This window comes from Chionomys nivalis, chromosome 3, assembly GCF_950005125.1.
Source record: "Chionomys nivalis chromosome 3, mChiNiv1.1, whole genome shotgun sequence".
In the NCBI taxonomy this organism is placed as follows: Eukaryota; Metazoa; Chordata; class Mammalia; order Rodentia; family Cricetidae; genus Chionomys; species Chionomys nivalis.
Window position 1 is genome coordinate 38824821 of NC_080088.1, and position 19043 is coordinate 38843863.

The 19043-nt window shown below is 41.1% G+C and overlaps 2 protein-coding genes across 3 annotated transcripts in view; one reads left to right on the forward strand and one right to left on the reverse strand.

Annotated features, from left to right (window-relative positions):
• Nucleotides 1-19043, forward strand: part of Cmss1 (cms1 ribosomal small subunit homolog) — a 294908-nt gene that overhangs the window by 161349 nt on the left and 114516 nt on the right. The gene's annotated exons all lie outside the window — the stretch shown is intronic.
• Nucleotides 1-19043, reverse strand: part of Filip1l (filamin A interacting protein 1 like) — a 237594-nt gene that overhangs the window by 153920 nt on the left and 64631 nt on the right. The window lies entirely within an intron of this gene.

A 19043-nucleotide genomic window follows, 5' to 3' on the forward strand; every position in this document is an offset into this window, starting at 1 on the left:
GAGGTGAACCTGTGCACCTGAGCCGCATGGTGGGATGCGTGAGAAGAACAATTGTCTTTCCCAGCTCGTTCTCCATCTTCTCAGTGATAAGAAGGATGTCTGTATTTGGTACAATTTCTGAAAAATTGGTAGATCCTGAATCCTAGCCATACTTTTCTTTCTGGTTTTGTGCTCTTTTTCTAGGACCATACACAAGCAAAACCTGAAGTTCTTCTTCCTAGTACCACACCTTTCCAAAGTATTTCTTGGCATGATTTTGTATGACTTGTGTTTTCTTTTAGATGCTAATTTGATAAGGTTTTATGACTCAAAATACCCAGTTGGCCAGTTGGTGCTTCATTCCTTCGCTCTTCTCCATTATTGTCTTCTGAATTATTTTCTTTTTTCTTGCTTGTTTTGTTGTTGTTGTTTTCAAGACAGGGTTTCTCAGTGTCGTTCTGGCTGCCCTGGAACTCACTCTGTAGATTAGGCTGGCCTCAAAATCAAAGATCCTCCTGCCTCTGCCTCCCAAGTGCTGGGATTAAAGGTGTGTGTTCTGAATTTCTAAATCTACAATGTCCAGTAGTTTGTAATTGTAAATCATTCCAGACTGTGGAATATTGCCATATATTATTGCTGACTCTGACTGAGTAAATAACACAGTCCTTAAGCATGATATGTTAGATTGCCTTTGATGTTCACCTTAAAACACTAGTGCAATGGTTCTCGACCTTCCTGTTGCTGCTGCCCTTTAACAGAGTTCCTCCTGTGGTGACACCCCAACCATAAATTGTTTTCATTATGACTTCATAACTGTAAGTTTGCTGCTGTTATGACTTGTAATGTAAATATCTGATATGCAGATGGTCTTAGGCAATCCCTGTAAATGAGTCATTCCACACCCTCCCTAAGAGAGCATGACCTACAGGTTGAGAACCCCTGGCTTAGACACAGGAAACTCTCTACTCAGTATGGGCTCTGCACCAAAAGTTCAGGAGCATAAAGCATAAGGATCATCTTTTTCTCAAAGCACTGTTGTCACTGTATGTGACAGTTAATACCTCTAATTTCAGTATTTGAAAGGCTGAGCAAGAAGATTGTCAGTGCGTTTGAGGCCAGCCTGGGTATATAAGGAGTTATAAGTCAGCATATGCTAGAATGAGATGTAGTCAAAAGCAAAACGTCCTGTGAGTTTGGTAAAATGCACAAATAGACAGGTGAGGGGATGGATAACATAAACACAAATGTAACTTGAAATGGAGGGTGTCTATATTTATCCCTAATTATGTTTGGCAACCTGTGATATGAAGTGATGCATTTCTCATATCAAGATGAGGATCATGTCTCTGTCTACTAGCAGGTACCTAAAGTAGATTGCTTTTAAGAACCCCTGTGAGGGCATGTATATAGCTCCTCCCAACAATCATGCTAATCTTATGTAATCTGAAATCATTCAGCACATCCTCCAAACTTCATCTGCCCCCTTAATCCTTTTTCATATCCACCATGCCGGACACGGTGAAAATGACCATAGTACCCAAAGCATGGTTATAAATTCTTGATGTTCATTTTTATTGATCTAATTTAAACTTTGTAAAGGTACATAAATATGGTCTTTTTATTAGCTCATCACAAAGACTGCTTTGTTAGGGGATAACAGGCTCTCGGTTTTTTTAAAGCCAGTGTGCTCACTGTTTCAAGCCTAGACTTCTAACCACAGTGCAGAATTTCCCAGCTATTGCACACAACACTGGAGGATGCCTTTTTTCTGACGTCGCTGCTTTTCAGGGTGTCAGACAAAACTTGAGTTGAAAGTTCCTGGTAACACACTGATCCTTGCCATTGAAGTTTATTCCGTATAGTTGGGAGTCATAAGAAACTCAAATTTCTGTGATTTCAGTTCAGTCTGTTCCCCTTGCTCATGATTATTTACCAAGTTGACATCTTTGCGTTTTTACTCCAAAAACCAGGCTTAGGATACACAGTATTAAGAATTCTAGAGAATTTTAGAATTGCCTTATAGGAGCAAAAGCCTCTATAACTTCTATAACATTTTGTTTTACATAGGCATGTCTGAAAGAACAAAGACAGGAGATTAGTTACCTAGTTAGTTAGGACTCTGAGGCAAGATCTTCATCGTGACCTCAGTTTAGAAGACTATTCTTACTACATAAAGCAGGGACTTGAATAAGTCAGTGATTATTATATTGAACATGTTGATTACAGAATAGACTTAAAGATCTAAATTGAATATCAGGGAGTCCCTCTGTGATTAATGAAGAAATTATAAATTAGTAAAAACAGTGATTTGCATGTTAAAGAAGAAATCTAATACTCTATTGAACTTTATCCATCTATGTATGTATGTATGTATATATTTGCCTTTGTTTCTCTGAAACAAGATCTTTCTGAGTAGCCCTGACTGATCTGTGTAGACCAGGCTGACCTTGAATTCACAGAGACCTGCATCTGTTTCCCAAGCACTGGGAAAGGTGTGTGCCACCATGCCAGTCCAGCCTGTGTGTCTGTCTGTCCGTCCATCCATCCATCCCTCTATCCATTCATCCACCCATCTATCTATTCATCCATCCATCTATCTATTTATCCCTCTGTCTATCTGTCTATCTGTCTGTCTGTCTATCCATCCATCATCTATATATCTACCTATCCATCCATCTATACATCCATCCACTACCTATATCAGAGGAAAACCTCCTGGTTTTTCTACCCCTTACCTTGTTTGAGGCTGGGTCTCTCTTGTTTGCCCCTGTGCTGTGCCCTTCTGGCTAGCTGGATCACAATTTTCTAGGACAGTCTCCTGTAGGAATGCTGGGATTATAGACACCTGCCACCATATCCATATTTGCATAAATAATTCACATAATAAAAATTCACATCATCAGGCTTGCATAACAAGCACTTTCAGCCACTGAGCTTCCCAAACTTTGTCCTTCCTAATGGAGATGGAAAAATGAATAGCCTAGATGGTTGATCCTGTTGCTTCAGGTTTGGGCTAGAGAGCCAAGGGAAGGATCAGAGGAATGAGAAGAGAGGAGTGAACTGGGACAGACACAGACATCAAAATCAGTATATTCAGGTACAATAGCAGCAGATCACAGAAGATCACAGCATGGTGTGTCTGGAGGAGAATAAACAGTTTCCATTGGTATCCCGCCACAGGCAGCCTCAGCAAGGCCAGTGCCAATCTCGTATCAGCCCTGGGGATACCTGGCCTATGCATTGATCCTAGTTCCTCTGACTCTACCTGGATGTGTGATGTGGCATGGCACTGCTTTGAAAGGGCCCGCCCCCTCAACAGTTTCATCCCACTACAGACACAGCTCTGAGCATGACTTTGGAAGAGTAGCACATGCATCTCATTTTGATTATCGCAGAGGCCTTCAGCTTTCACTATTGTTGTGTGAGTCTTAGCTTCCCAAGTGCTCCCAGAGGATCAGAGACACTCAGAAACAACCCAGGGACCAAAGAAAGGAGTCAGTTCTTCCTGCCTCAGCTGGGGTATGTACAAAATGTGAAGATCTTTTTCTTCAGCGGTCAACATCTGCTTCCTCGTTAGTTCTGCTGGTTATTTCTGCAGCCAGGTTATCATTTACAAACATAAGTGAATGAATGAAGACAACGGGGCTTAGTATTAGACCGGAGGCAGAGAATACTTTAGGCTTTTGGACTGATGTTCTACCTCTGAGATGAGACTTTGCATTACTCCATATCTGGCTGAAGATCTGGTGGTAGGTGCATCATAGCCATTGCAGAGACCACATAGTGTTGCTGTGTAGATTTGTCAAGGGCAATTTTGCATCTTGTTGTAGCTGCAAGAAGTTTTAGGTGTTTTAACTTTCCTTGAGTTTTAGGTAGTTTAACAATCTAAGAGAAGAGCATGGTGGGAAAAAAGGAATTGGTAAAAAGATGGCTCCCCCGAGGATGGCCAGGTCACAGTGAAAATGGAGTATGTGCTACTTTCTGGCCCAGGCCAGGTGATTGGATGTGGATGTCATGTATGTCCCCAGTGCAGTGGTAATTCTCCCTTTAGCCACGACAGAGTATTGTTCTTTGTTTTCCTATAGTGCTTGTCAAAATGCTATGACAACTGGCTGGTTTTATGCAAACAGAGCCTGGTTCTCTAGAGACAGTGTGTCTGAAAGTCAAACATGGATGGCAGCCATTGGCACGCAGAGGAGTCAGAAACCACAGATTGTTTTCTCGTTGGATGAACAGCTTAAAGCAACGTAAAGTTAATTGAAGAATTCCTTGAAAGTGAAGTCAGACTAAAGAAACACTCTGAGTCTATAATTTAGTAAATGGAAAGATCTGTAAGTGGTAGGAAGACTAAAAGTTTGGGGTAAAAAAGAACATTTTTGTAAATAGATCTGGCTTGTGTTATTGCCTAGGCTGTTTTAATTATTTGCTCTAATAATGTAGATCTGCAGAAGAATCTCTAATTAGGTAAGGCTTGATTTATGGAGTTGGCCTCATATAAACCATGATGTCATAGTGTGCTGCAGAAAATTACAGGCCTGGTCTTGCCATTGAAAACTATTATTTTTCCCTAGATCTACTCCTGTTCTGTGTGACTTACCCTCAAAAAAAACCAAAGTTTTCTTTGCTCTTCACAAGCCATCCCAGGTAAATTTCAACACGTATTGTTACTTTTTGAGTAATTTCATCATACTTTTTATGACAAGAAAGGATCAGGCCAAAACCTCCGACCAATTAAAGCAATCTCCGCTTGGCGAGAATTAGATGCAGACCAGTGTGCTCTCTACCAAAGTGAACTCGTACTCACTCCCCTTGGCTGACACATTGGCAAGGACATGCCAGCCTATCAAAAGCGTCCGTCTCTCTGTCCCTCCCTCCTACAGCCTTAAACCCATTCTCCATGGTACACGCGTGCACACACACATACACACACACACATGCGTGTGCACACATACATGCAGACACTTCCTGGAAAGCGGTTTCAACGTTCCTGTTACCTGGTTTGTTTGGTTTTAAATAAGAACAAGGGCCTAGATAAAGTTCTGCCATACAGCTTGTCATTCTCCTCTCGGTGTGCTAGTATCTAACAGTAGCACCAGGCCTTTTCTCTCATTATAGGCCTGCTAATCACAATTTCCTAACATTTTTCTTCCATTAATTATATCTTAATGATTGTGTTTTCTATGGTTTCTTATAAGTCGTGTTGCATTTTTGCTCTTGTGGAACAAGATTATAGCCTGAATGCCCTTGGACTCTTTATTTAGAAGCACTTTTCCTGCCTTTCACAATTGTCTAATCTACATCTACTACTTCTTCTCTTTGCACACTCTTTAGTGCATTTGTCATACAGAACATCTTTTAAATAATTCTGCTAACAAGTCCAGTAGGCACAAGCAGGTTCAGAAACAAGCACAGCTCTGGGCGACTGGGAAAAATGCATGGGCACGCTGAAGAGTTAAACCCTCTAACTTGGTGTGGACCTGTTCCTAGGTTTAGTAGCATTGGACTGGATAAAATGGAGGTCCATTTAGGAAGCTTCAGAATCTATACTGTCCACACTGCCTTCATTATCCAGATGGCATTTACGGGTGGTTACATGGCTGTTCAGGTCAAAACTGGTCAGTGGCCAGGATGGATATGCCAACTGCCACACTAAGATTTTGCCAGAGCTCCATTAGAGGACTGACGTCCTGACTGCTGGCTGAAAGTGGAAATGCAAGCTTGAGAGATCACCATCCATCTGTCTTGATAATTATCTAACCCATGACTTTAATACAATAGTAATCCCTTTTGCAATTTAGTTTGTTTTCCAAGGTTTATTATTCATGATCAGATGTGGTATAAAGTTAGTAAATGAACATTTAATATATTTTAAATCCTTTTCTCACATTATACTATCCTATTTTTCTATTATGATTATTAATTTCTTACTATGACTAAGTTTTCACATATTTTATCTTAGTTTGCTACTCTATTGCAATGATAAAACACTGACCGAAAACAAGTTAGGGAGGAAGGGGTTTATCTAACTTAAAGCTTCGTTGTTAAGTGAGACTAGGAGGCAAGAACTTGAGCAGAAGTCATGGAGGAATCACACCGCCTGGCTTGCTCCATGACTTGCTCAGCTTTTTTTTTATACAGCTCAGGCCCCCGTGCCCAGCAGTGGCACTCCCCGCTGTGGACTGAGCCCTCTCATGTCGATGATTAATCAAGAAAATACCCCACAGGACAGTCTGATGGAGGCAATCTCAACTGAGGTTTCCTCCTCCCAGGTTACTCAAGTTGACAAAAACCGACCAGTACATGCGTGCTTGTCTCGGAGGAGCACGTGCCCCTTATCATCTGCAGTCTTCACAGACCAGACGAACACCCTAGAACGCATGCCCCATTGATAACAGCGAGCTACCATACCAGATAACAGACTCGAAGTCATTTCTGATGTCAGAGTTCACCCTTGCCATATAGGGCTAACTGGGGACAAGACTTGTCCCTCTTGTCTGCAAATGAGCACCCATGTGGAGGGACTGCCCTTGCCTCTTGGGGCTCATTCTCCATCCCCATCCTCAGCTCCACACTGCCCAAGGCTACTTTTGTTAATGTAAACCAATTTCAAACCAGTGTAGGCCTCTGAGGCAGAGGGGTGATGACATTTAAATTTATTTAGTCACTTTAAGAAATCAAAAATGCTAACTTTCCTGATACCACAGTGGGCAGATTGATTTCTTAAATCACTTCCCTTACTCTCTTATCTTCCCAGTGCTTCCCTCCTCTTCTTTTTCTATAGGTAAAACTTTCTGTTAAACTTTCCTACAGTGAGTGAGAGCGTTTGCAGTGGGGATCTTGAACGCCAGCTGTGTGCAGGAGTACATGGGTAGAGGACTTTTTATCACCCAGAAGGTCTGCTTTGAGACTAGGAACAAGGACAGCTGAAGGCTAAAGACCTGTGCCCTGTCCACAAGGGCCAAAAGGGGCTAGTGGCTTCATAGCTCCTAATCATTTTTGTCTTGTAAAAAAAGTACAGTTATGTAGTTGACAAGATCTTACACTCTTTTGAGAGAAACCGGAAGTCTAAATTATGACATTAAACTTCCTGATTTCACGTGTTGGCAGCCTCTTTCTTCCACTTGCTTTAATCCAGAAGCCTTGAAGTTGTCCTTGACTTCTTTCTTCCTTTCAAAACACACATCAAATCCGTCAGGAAATCCTGTTGGCTCTACCCTCAGAATATATTAAGAATTTGACCATTCACTGTGCTGGTGTGTAGTCAACCCGCCACTACCTCTCGCCAGGTCTGCTGTCTCCAGGCACAGAAGATTGCCTTTTCAGAGTCCAAGGATCTGTTGAAAATGCATCAGATCATGTTGCCCATGCTCACAACTCTCCAGGGTCTCCCAGTCTCGAGTAGCCTGAAAGCCAAAAGCCTCCTGGTGAAACATGAAGCCCTTTGGCCTCGTCTCTGCAGCTCCAGTGGCCTCCTGCCTGTTTGTCCAGTTCACCAGTTCATTTCCATCTCTTGACCTCTGCCATTGGTCTTCCTTCTTTTCCAGGTATCACCATGGCCTTTTGACTCTTCACCCTTTACTCAAAAGTCGTCTTCTCAGCAAGGCCTGCCTTGGATGGTCTAGGCTTCTGTCAGAAACATCCATTCACACAACTCTCCACTCTCCTCTTCTTTTTCATGATCCAATATGCAACGGGTTTTCTTCTTTATTTTCTGTCTTCCACAGTAGCATGCGGATTGCACAAGAACCAGGACTTGAATAGTCTGAGTTTGCTCACTGTTGTATTCTTAGTATCTAAACCTATGCCTCATTTTTACATACTTAATAAATATTTTTAAGGGAATAAATGGATTTAAAAACTACCTATTCAGTGCTTGGCCAAGCCAAAACTCTCCAATGGACCAAACCTAGCCTATCCCCCCTTTGTGCTTGTTTCAGAATCAGAGCAGGTACTTCTGGTGGCATCTTGTAGCTTGAGGACAGACTGTATTTGACCTCATTTATTCCTTCCCTGTTCTAGAAGTCACAGAAGAGCTCTTCCATTGCATTAGTTCATGTTGAGTCCACTCTGCTTGACTGCAATTCCTGTCTGTTGTTCATCTCACTGACATTGCTTTTCCCAATGGATTTCTGTTTAGAATGTGGCAAGTGTGAGCTGATGAAGGATGGCTCAGTGAGTGGAGATGCTTACAACTAACCCAGTGATCTAATCCCAGTCCCCTTAGCCCAAAGGGAATACGGAAAGTATATATGCATTACTTCAGCCATCCAAATAAACTTGTAAATCTCCAAAGGCTTGAAGTAATTGAAGAATTTGATCTGCTTTCTACCGCACGGTTAGGGAGATGAGAGGAAGAAGAGTACAAGGAATGGACGGACACTCAGGTGGAAGAATTTTGATGAACTGGAAGACGAAGTGGAAGATGGAGTGAGACTGCAGGGAGGAGTGAGTGCTTAGGAAAGACATTGAAGGCAAGGCAGGGTGGAACCTACAGGGCATGGTAAGGAAGCTGGCGAGAGCTTGAAAGGCTGATACAGGCTGCATGGGAAGTGCTCTGTGCAGATTATTGCAATTATTTTTCGCTTGCATTATATGATGCTATCCTCCTTTACAGACAGGTAAACTGATATTCTGGAGTTAAGTAATCAGCCTAAAGCCATAGAGTTAACCCAAGTCACCATTTCAGCCTTGCTCTTAGCCAATAGGCTTTCCTTCTTCCCCTCTTCATCCAGTATTTCGTTAGGCCATTCACACTGAACATCTACCAACTTTCTGTTGTGTTCCAGTTGAAGACAATAGCTGTTTGGGCTTTCTGTTAATATTTGCTTTCTATTAATAGTTATAATTTTTATCATAGTGATAGAGGAAGATCATAGAATAAATCTTAGCAAGTACCAGTGCCTTACTACTGATTTTAGGTTGCTTTTTTTGTTTTGTTTTGTTTTTTGAGACAGGGTCTCTCTGTGTAATAGTTCTGGCTGTCATGAAACTAGCTCTTATAGACCAGGCTGGCCTCAAACTCACAGAGATCCACCTACCCCTACCTCCTGGGTGCTGGGATTAAAGGCATGCGCCACCACCACCTGGCTGATCTTTCTAGACATTCTCAGTACACACCCCTCCCACCTTCAGATCTTCTGTGTGTGTGGTATGTGTGTGTCTGTATCTAATTAGTGTTGCCTGCTGGAATGCTGACTGGCCTTATTGTATTGATCTTGTGCAGGTCTCCTGGAAGTAACCATATAATTAAGGAATGTTTTGTTAAATTTTTAAATATTTTTAAATATTGTCCATTTACCCAGGAACTTATTTATCCAGGAATTATTCATAGATAATTTTACATTGAAAATTATAAAGATATAAGATAAAGTGATGGTATAGCGTTCATTTACTAGTGCTTATGGTAATGTATGTGGTTAGAAAATAATCTTGATTCTTGTGTAGTGATAACAGTATAGTGATAGCTAGTGTCCATATTTCCTTAACAAGAACTGAGGAAGGTGGCACTTGTGATAACAACATTCAGGAAGCTGTATTAGGTTGATGACAAGCTCAATACCAGCCTGGGCTACGTAGCTATCATACCAATGGATAGGGTCAAAACTCATTACTGTGAACTCTAAATATAATGGTTATTTTTTTTTTTTTTTTTTTTTTTTTTTTTTTTTTTTTGGTTTTTCGAGACAGGGTTTCTCTGTGGTTTTGGAGCCTGTCCTGGAACTAGCTCTTGTAGACCAGGCTGGTCTCGAACTCACAGAGATCCGCCTGCCTCTGCCTCCCAAGTGCTGGGATTAAAGGCGTGCGCCACCACCGCCCGGCTATAATGGTTATTTTTGTATTTTATTTTATCTTTTTACATGTAGCTATAACACAATGGATAGTACATCGGGCTTCTAGTATCTCTGTCTCTCACACACACAAACACATGCATACATACATACACACACACAGAATACCTTTTCACCAAAGTATATCATAAATATATCCCTTTTGATATTTTATTAGTAGATCAGTCATTTGTTAACAGTTATTACAGCTCTTAGGCTCCATTCTTTTTGTTAATGAAAATGGGGGCTTATTTGGCTCAAAGAAAAATTATTTATTTCATTTTTACAATTAAAGATTAATCAAGTGCCTTAGGATGAAACCTTAGATTGATAATACATTTGCAAAGTTTATGAAATATTAAAGTTTGACTAGAAATGCATTTGCCAAGTGATATTGTCTTTATAAACATAAGTAAGTTTTTCTTTTCTGAACATAAAGTGACTGTGCCCATCCTGTTTCTATCTTGTACTGGTTGTTTTATGTCAACTTACTTGAACCTCAGTAGAGGAACTGCTTCCTTCCCATCAGCCTGTAGGCATTTTCCAGTTAGTGATTGGTGTGGGAGGACTCAGCTCCCTGCAGCTGGTGCCACACCTGGACAGGTGGTCTTGGGTTGTATAAGACAGCAAACCAAGGAAGCCATAGCGAGCAAGCCAGGGAGCAGCACTCCTCCTTGGTCTCCGCTTCAGTATCTGCCTCCATCTTCTGGCTTGAGCTCCTGCTGCGGCTTCCCTTAGTCATGGACTGTGACTGCTAAGCACATAAATCCTTTCCTCATCCAGGTTGTTGTCCATCATGGAGTTTATCACGGCAACAGGATAGGAGCCAGAGCACCTCTCACTGTCCGGTCTTTGAATCTGGGATCATTGTTTTATGCTATAATTTAGACGGTATTTCCTTGGACATCAGCGTTGTTAAACTATGTACTGAAATGACATATTCATGAAAGGGAATTTCCAGAAACTAAATAATTCAGTGTCATTTGCCCTAAGTGCCCCATTCTCCAGGAGAGACCAGAATGAATTATTCATTGTAATCATTATATGGTCACATTACAGTTCTATCTCCATAGGTTTAGAACAGTGGGTTTTAGTTTTTAAATTGGTCAACTGGGAAGGTTTTGAGAAATCCAGTACCGCTCCTTTGTTAGATCTTGGGTCGACGAGGGAGGGAGGGTGAAGGAGGGCATAGTGATGAGATTTCTCATCTTTATCACAAGGATCCTGTTAGTAAGTACAAGACTTCTTTTTCCAAAGGTGGGGGAAGTTGAGAACACAGCAAGGGAGAAGCTATGTTCTAGGAAAGTCCAGGGTTAACATAAAAACTTTGTGTCTAAAAACGACTTGAGACACACACCTATTGTTTTTATACCACTTCTCTTTATGCTGTCTTACTCTACTTCCAACATCCACGCTGAGGGGCTAGAGCAGTCGAGCCGAGAGAAAGGGAAGGAAATGTCGCTGCAGGCATTTGCTTCACCTCCGCAGCAAGACCTTTTATGGAGTATCAGTTAGTAAGCCTTCCAGGGTTTGCTAGCCCTAGATCTTTGTGATAACCACCAAACGCCATCACTGTAACAGCCACAGACAAGATATAAGTGAACGAGCTTGGCTATGCTTGCATAAAACTTTATTTGTTGCCACAGAAAGTTAGTTTTGTTTAAGAGGCACAACGTATTTTCTAAATTTTCAACATTTTACAAAAGTAAAAGTCATTCTCACAGTTAACTCTTCAGATTCAGGGCACATTTGGCCTACTGGACATTACTTGCTAACCCTTGCCACACGGAGCTAAATAATGAAATGTGTAGAAAACTGTAGCTGTTAATAACTGAAATATAGATGATTCGAATGTGCAGTGAAAGTACTGGTGGGTAGGTAGATACAAGGAGAAGACAGGTGCCTTGCACCTTCATTCTGTTGTAAATAGTCTTGTAATTCCAGCTTGGTTGCTTTGATTTACTCTCATAAGATTTATGGAAAGCAGGTTTTAGCTGGCCTTAAAGAAGAAAAGCAGAACCGAGGAGAGGATGTATGACTTACAGCTTGCTGTAAGGTATGCAGAGCCAGAGGCTGTTTTATTAGGAATGGCAGCTGATGGTCTGTATTATCAGTGAATCTCCAGGAAGTCTGCTGGAGATGCAGAGGAGCCTGCTAGCCATATCGCCCACTACTACAGTCAACTTAAGTTACTGTTAAGCTTCTACAGAAAATGTCTCCTGCCCTACAGAATCTCTGAAGATCTTATAAAAGCTTTAATGTTAAACTTTGAACTTACAGGTCATTTGTAACTTTAAAGCATGAAGAAGATTACAACAAATAGTATATATTATTCACAGGCAGGTGAATGCAGATTTCTTGGCTTTGTAGGGTAACTTTACCTATGATAATTATACAGATGGCAGAGGGTAGCTACCTGTAACAGAGGGACCTTAGTGGCACTAATGACAACTTCTCATTCTTTTGATTATCTCCCCTCTTCTACCACATAAAAGCCATTATCTAATACCCCACTCCATCCCCTGTAATGATCTTGCTTGGTAGGTCTTACTCTACCACAGAAAATAAAACTGCAGTTCCATCACATAGGCCCAGAAGATCAGGTCCAAATGCAAATCCATACCCACCTATCATGAAAATTCACTCCCTTCCACGGAACCATGACCATAGATGAGAAAGAAAAAGGCTAATTGGAAAAGCTGACTCCGTTATCTTACTGGCCAACATTGCTTTATCGATATTAATTTTTGTATGTAACGATTCCACAGTAATAGAACGATTTTAACTGTTAAAACTTCAGAGAAAATCAAACCAGTTGTGCCTTTTAACATCTGTGTATCCATTCACTGCCCCCAGCTTCTCAGCAGCCTGCAGCCTTGAACTATTCACTGTCTGAACTTGCCCTCAAAGAATTCATCCTCCTGCCTTACCCCTATCAAGTGGCAGCCAATGAAAAACGCACAAGCTTGGCAGCTGCTGCCCTGGAAGGCTTCCACTGAATCCCTCAGTCCCAGATCCCTTTGAAAATCGCAGCTCTCAGAGCTTGTGTTATCTTCTTGAAGCTGGTGACTAATGTTTGCAGCATTGTAAAACCCCCGCAGCAAACACCGTCTGCACGTCTGGGAGTCCTTAACTTGGACTCCGTAACTTGCCTATATCAGGACACTTCCTGCTCAGCAACTGCTCTACCTCCGGTTCTTTCCCAGTAACCAGAAACCAGGTGTGAAGATGGGCGTTTTGAGGATTACTAAAAATTAGGACTGAATAGATTCAATACAGATTTCCACAGAATGCCTCTCAGAGGCCAGAATTGACCTCAGCCAAACCCAGAACTGCCTTATGAGTAGGATAAACTCAGCCTGGTTTCTGCTTCTCTAATGGTACCCTTTTTAGGATTTATTTTTAGGATTTATGATTTAGAAGACAGGAATCCAATATGCCTCTTTCAAGAAATAATTTTATTTTCTCTAGATGACATGTGGAAGTATGATGGAAAAGGGCTGTTTTCTGTGTGATCGGTGGCAAAATCCAGGTTTGAGTTTTTTGGGTTTTTTTGTTTTTTGTGGGGTTTTTTGCCAGCCTTTTTTTTTTATGTAAAGCATGTTACTTAATCCGTGTTTCTTTGAAAACACAATACAACCAGTCTCACAATATGAATATTTGACTGGAGATGTGTGGTTGCTATTATTTACCTACTTACATTAATGACCCATTATTACATATAAGAAAAAAGTAACTTTCTTCATCAGCATCCACTGAAATTGGTAGACACAGGACCCCATGAAGAGAGAATTACCGGATCAGTATCACAGCACTGGTTTTTCTCATAATCCCAAAAATATATTCAGTAACTCAGAGGAAGTGAAAAATAGCATGGAAAGCTGCAGGCAGGAGACAAGTATGTGCTAATGCACCTGTTACTGTCTGGAAAAAATGTGTTCTCAGGGCAGACATAATGGGTTATTGGCTCCATGTTTATTTACACTTTGCAGGCTGCTTGTGTTAGTGTTCTTACTCTGCCCAGTGTACATGGAAAGAATCCACCACATTTTCTCACCTACTAAAACAGGGAATGCACCTTTGGAGTTAACTTTGGGTTAGAGGTTGCCATGTAAGTGAATAACCCCAAAAGTTACTTCCTGTTTCCTGAATAAAGGAAGAAATTATTTGTGGCCTCGGCTCCCATCTGAACTGACTGCTTTTGGTCACTTACGCATGTTTCCTTATCAGTAAAACTGAGCAGACACATATTTTAAAATTTTGACAGAAAATGTCTACTATTTAGGTATGACAGCAAGCTCAGGTTTGTGGTACAGAAACACTTATAATTAATTCAACTTAGACTTTCTTAAAATAACACTGATAAAGAATGCCAGTGTCAGCTTTCACAGTGTGTGTGTGTTGGGTGGGGATGGCTCTTATAAGGTTTTCATTAGAGCAGTGCATACATACAAATGTATTTCCTTAACATGGTTTTCCCCAGAGCAGGGTATTTGGTACTGCAGTTTTAGCTTTTCGGTTTGAACATCTTGACTAATAGTCACAAATATGAGCCAATGACTTGCATGTCAAAGAAAACCATCGTCATGTCGTCATCAAAGAGCTGGTTGAGTGCCCTCCAGAGAGCTCAGAGACCATTGTTATACTTTATTTATATATCTTGACTGATATCACAGATCCATATTCATGCCTAGAGTCTGTTTAGTCAATTCAAGTTCTTGTTTTCTAGGGTGAATAGACCAGTTTCTCTAATAGTTAAAGCTGTGGATGTTTTCAAGTCCCTTAGGCCAAAGGCGCTAAAACAATGCACTCCAGAAGGCAGTGGTTGCATCTTGCTTCCTTCTAGCCTTCCAAATTGGCATGTGAGTGTCTTCTTGCAGTCTGCCCGTGGAGCTTCACATCCCAAAGGCCCTGTTATTTGCCCTGATGTCAAATGGGGAGAAAAATATTTTTCAGGGTTAGAAGAAGGTGTATATAGAAATATATTTTATGACAGCTTATTAAAACATGAAATATTCCCTAGATCTTTCTGCTCTGAGGGCCTGCTAACTTTTAACCATGAGCATATATAATATCGATAGCTGGGCTTCTAAGTCTCATTTTCTATACAAGGGTCTAGGGCTTATTACAGAAATGGCTGACTAATGAAGGGCTAATGAAGGAAAAAGCAGATGAGCTTGGAACATCTTTTCATGCCAGGATGTTATTAAGTTTCCTGGGAATAGCTTTAGAAAAAAAAAAAAAACCTGCCAGTGACTTCTTCACCAAGTGATCTTGTCCCTGGCAGTGGCATCCGGATGAACTGAGTCATGTGCACCTTGACGTTATGGATTGAGAAAGATGTCTCATTAATTAATTTAGTATTAGAATTTAGACAATTGCCGAACAAAGATACTTCAGAAATACCATGACTTTAAAATGCAATCCTGGCTCAGTTTCTGTTGCTATAAGAAAATACATGAGGCTGAGTAATTCATAAAGCAAAGACATTCATTTAACTTCCAGTTCTGGAGGCTGTAAGTCAAAGGCAAGCCAGGACCTCATGCTGTGTCATAACCTGGCAGAGACAGACAAGAAAACTGTGGAATAGAGAGGAAAGAGAGGGCAGGCTGACTTACCACAGCATCCCATTCTGATGGGAACTAATCACAGCCCTAGAGAATTAACCCACTCTAGAAAGAATATATTACTCCCTCTTTAGAACCTGCTGGCCAGGCAGAGGTGGCGCACATCTTTAATACCAACACTCAGGAGGCAGCTACTGGAGGATCTCTGTGAGTTTGAGGCTAGGTTGGTTTACAAAGCAAGTTCCAGGACAGCCAGGCCTGTCACACAGAGAAACCCTGTCTCACAAAACCAAAAACAAAAAGAACGTGACTGCCTCGGTCCCATAGCACCTCATCCTTGCCCATGAGCACCAACTTCCCAGCATGCCTCAGCCTCTCTCATGAACACCAACTTCCTAACACGTGAGCTCCTGGGGGGAGTGGGGGGGGTGGGGATGACAAACCAGGAAGTGATCCTCTATGCTCTTAGGAAACAAAGGCACATAATCTCTCGAGCTCACTCAAATGGCTTAACTGTGTATGTGTAGCTATTGAAAGAAACTAAAATGCAAGAGTGGTATATTTTTAACGATGTGGCAAGTGTAGATAAAGTCAGTGAAGTCAGTACCCTCCCTTCAACTTTGAAGCTTGAAGTTATTTTTCAGTTATTAAAAATAGACTAAAACAGCAAACACACATTTAAAGTTATCTCCACTGTAAAGCCAACTCAGCAGAAATATGAAAAGGATTCCTAGGCAAAATTAGAGAATAGGTCATATTTCCTCAGCAAAGAGACTATAGACATCCTTTAACGGCCTTCATGTTCAAATTACAAAACGTATAAATGTGTCATAAAGTTTCCCAGTTTGCTCATATATTGCCTAGACACACCTGTATAAGTTCTGTGTCCATCCTGAATCCATCTGTCTAAAGATGTGCCTGCGTATATGTGTGTATGTGTGCATGTGTTTCAGAATTCTATGCTGATGCCGATTATAGCGTGTCACCTGAGCACTGTCTCAGCCACAGGAAGTCGGCTTTAGTCAGCTCCCTCTGCCCATCTGGCTCTGAATCATTGGGTTTCCCTTTGTCTCTTTTCCTCTCCATGAAAGTATAACTTGTGTGGGAATATAAAGAATAGTGGAGTGATGAATCCCTGATATTGAGACTATCCAAAAAATAATGACAAAGAAGAATAAACCATGCTATTGTACAAAAGCTAGCTAGCCAGATCCTTGTTTTGCCCCCCCCACACACACACACACCATTGTTTTGCTCTCCAAAGAGAACTGAAGTTGGAAGTAGAAATAGGCAAAAGTCATCTGCCAAATGTGACTTCTTACTGCTCACTTTAATAGACATTCTATGTAATATCAAGGCTGGTTAAATAAACAAGGTGTATCCAAGTGTAACCAGACAGGAAATCGCTTTGTGTAGGTATAGAACATACTGTCTACACTTTTTCTGCAATTTTGATATCATAAAGGGGAAAATAAATGCTTATTTGCCTTACATGTATTGTGCTGGCTAGTTTCATGTCAGCTTGATACAAGATAGTCATCTGAGACGGAAACCTCGATTGGGAAAATATCTCCATAAGATAGGGCTGTAGGCAGACCTATAGGGCATTTTCTAAATTAGTGATTGATGGGGAAAGGATCACTCTAGGCTGGTGGTCCTGAATTCTTTAAGAAAGCAGGCTGAGCAAACCACAGGGAGCAAACCAGTAAACAGCATTCCTCCATGACCTCTGCCTCAGCTCCTGCCTCCGGGTTCCTGGCCTGTTCTGACTTCCTTTGCTGAGGAACTGTGAGTGAAATAAACCCTTTCTTCCCCCACAGTGCTTTTGGTCATGGTGTTTCATCACAGTAATAATAACCCTACCTAGAACATATGCCAGATAGCTCTGAAAAGAGACACACTGCCCATGGATATTCGAAATTAGTATTTGGTGTTGAGACATTTTCCTTTTGTTTTTGCCTTATAAGACAGGGTCGAACACTGTAACTCACAACAGCCCTCATGCCTCTCCATTTCAGGAGAAAATTATTACTTTTATCATAAATCGATGTTATAAATATCTATAAATTTAGTGCTCATAACAAACAACATATACTGAAAACTTAAATGTGTGGCAGGGACTTACTAAATTACACAAGCTGGCCTTGACCTTGCAGTCCTTTGCTTCAGGCTTCAAGTGACTGGAATACAGTTCTGTGACAGGCATGGCTTTCACTGGTGTTTAATTCTATGGAAATTACTGTCCTAACATAATAACCCATCAAAAACAGAGATAACCCCACTTCTTTCCATATGCTGCTGAAAAACATCACACATTCCATCTAATTCAGTTAGTGTTGTTGACTTATTAACTTGGCTTAAAAAAAAATTGACCAACTTCCTTCTCCAAGTGCTTTTGACGGCATAGGGGAGGGGGATAATTAATGAATGCATGATTCCTCTGTTACCAGAACGTTACAGTGCTAAAAGGTAAAGGAATGATTTTAGTGGGCTCTACTACAAAAGCAGTTTGGATTAAGATGTCATGGGAAATAGAAAAATTAAACATATTCCAAGTTAAATAGTATGAAATTCAGTCTTTGTGTAATGTGGACTATCAGAAGTATCGCACGGAGGCCGTGGGTATCCAATAGACTATAGAAGAGTGTCTTTCCTAAGGTTGACAGTCTCATATATTATAGCCAGGTTGTTCTTGAGCCAAGATCTCACACCTTCCTGTGAATAGGACTGTAAACAACACATGGTAATTTTCTTCCCCTGATAGTTTTCATGGTAGTTAGCAACTTTATCTGTCCACATGCTTTTTAGAGTAGGACAAACAGAATCCCTCCAGACTGTCCAAATGTTTCCTTTTCTTACTGCTCCTCACCAGAGTCGACTAGAAATGCAAATCTAAGATAGTCTCTGGCTCAGGTAGTCATCTGCAATAAAATTAAGAGAAACCTCTGCATCTGATTTGCATATCTCATCATTCTCCTGTTTAACTTCCTCTTTGAAGAGAACCATTAATTGTTCAGATAAGCATTGTTTACTCAGCCTGTACACAGTGAATGAAAGTGTTCTGTCCTCAGAATCATTTGTGTATTTCTGTTAATAGCAGTTCATTTTCATGGGATAGAGTACACACCATTGCTTCTTTGGGGATAGTTTAGGTGGCATTGAGAAATACCTGCATGGTTTACTAGCAGCCTGAGTAACTAAGTAGTGACTTGTTGGGACTTCTCTGCATCCACCCTTTCCCCGTCCTTTTTCCAACACATTCAGATGAATAATATACTAAATCCTCCCTTGTGTGTGCATTTGACAGCCCTGGGCACTGTCTGGGTTAACAGTACACACATAAGCCATCATTGTTTGCATGATACACCCCATTTGGGTATCTGGTTGGGCTGGATAGTATGTGCTCTACGTGGGGGTTGTGGCATCTACAAGAAGATGGTGCTGGCAGCCGTGTGGGACTCTGCCCATCACAGTTAGGTTTAGTATTTTCTTGGCTTGTAGGACTGTTGGGCTACAGAGAGACAGACTTTGGATTAGTGCCTAAAGTGTTGTCTCCTCATGTCTGAGATATACACTTGAAGAAATGTCTTTTTTGCCTTGGGAAATGAAAGACATAAGAGTTTTAAAAAGACAAAGACAGTGTTCATAAGCACTTCATTCATCTGCTGAG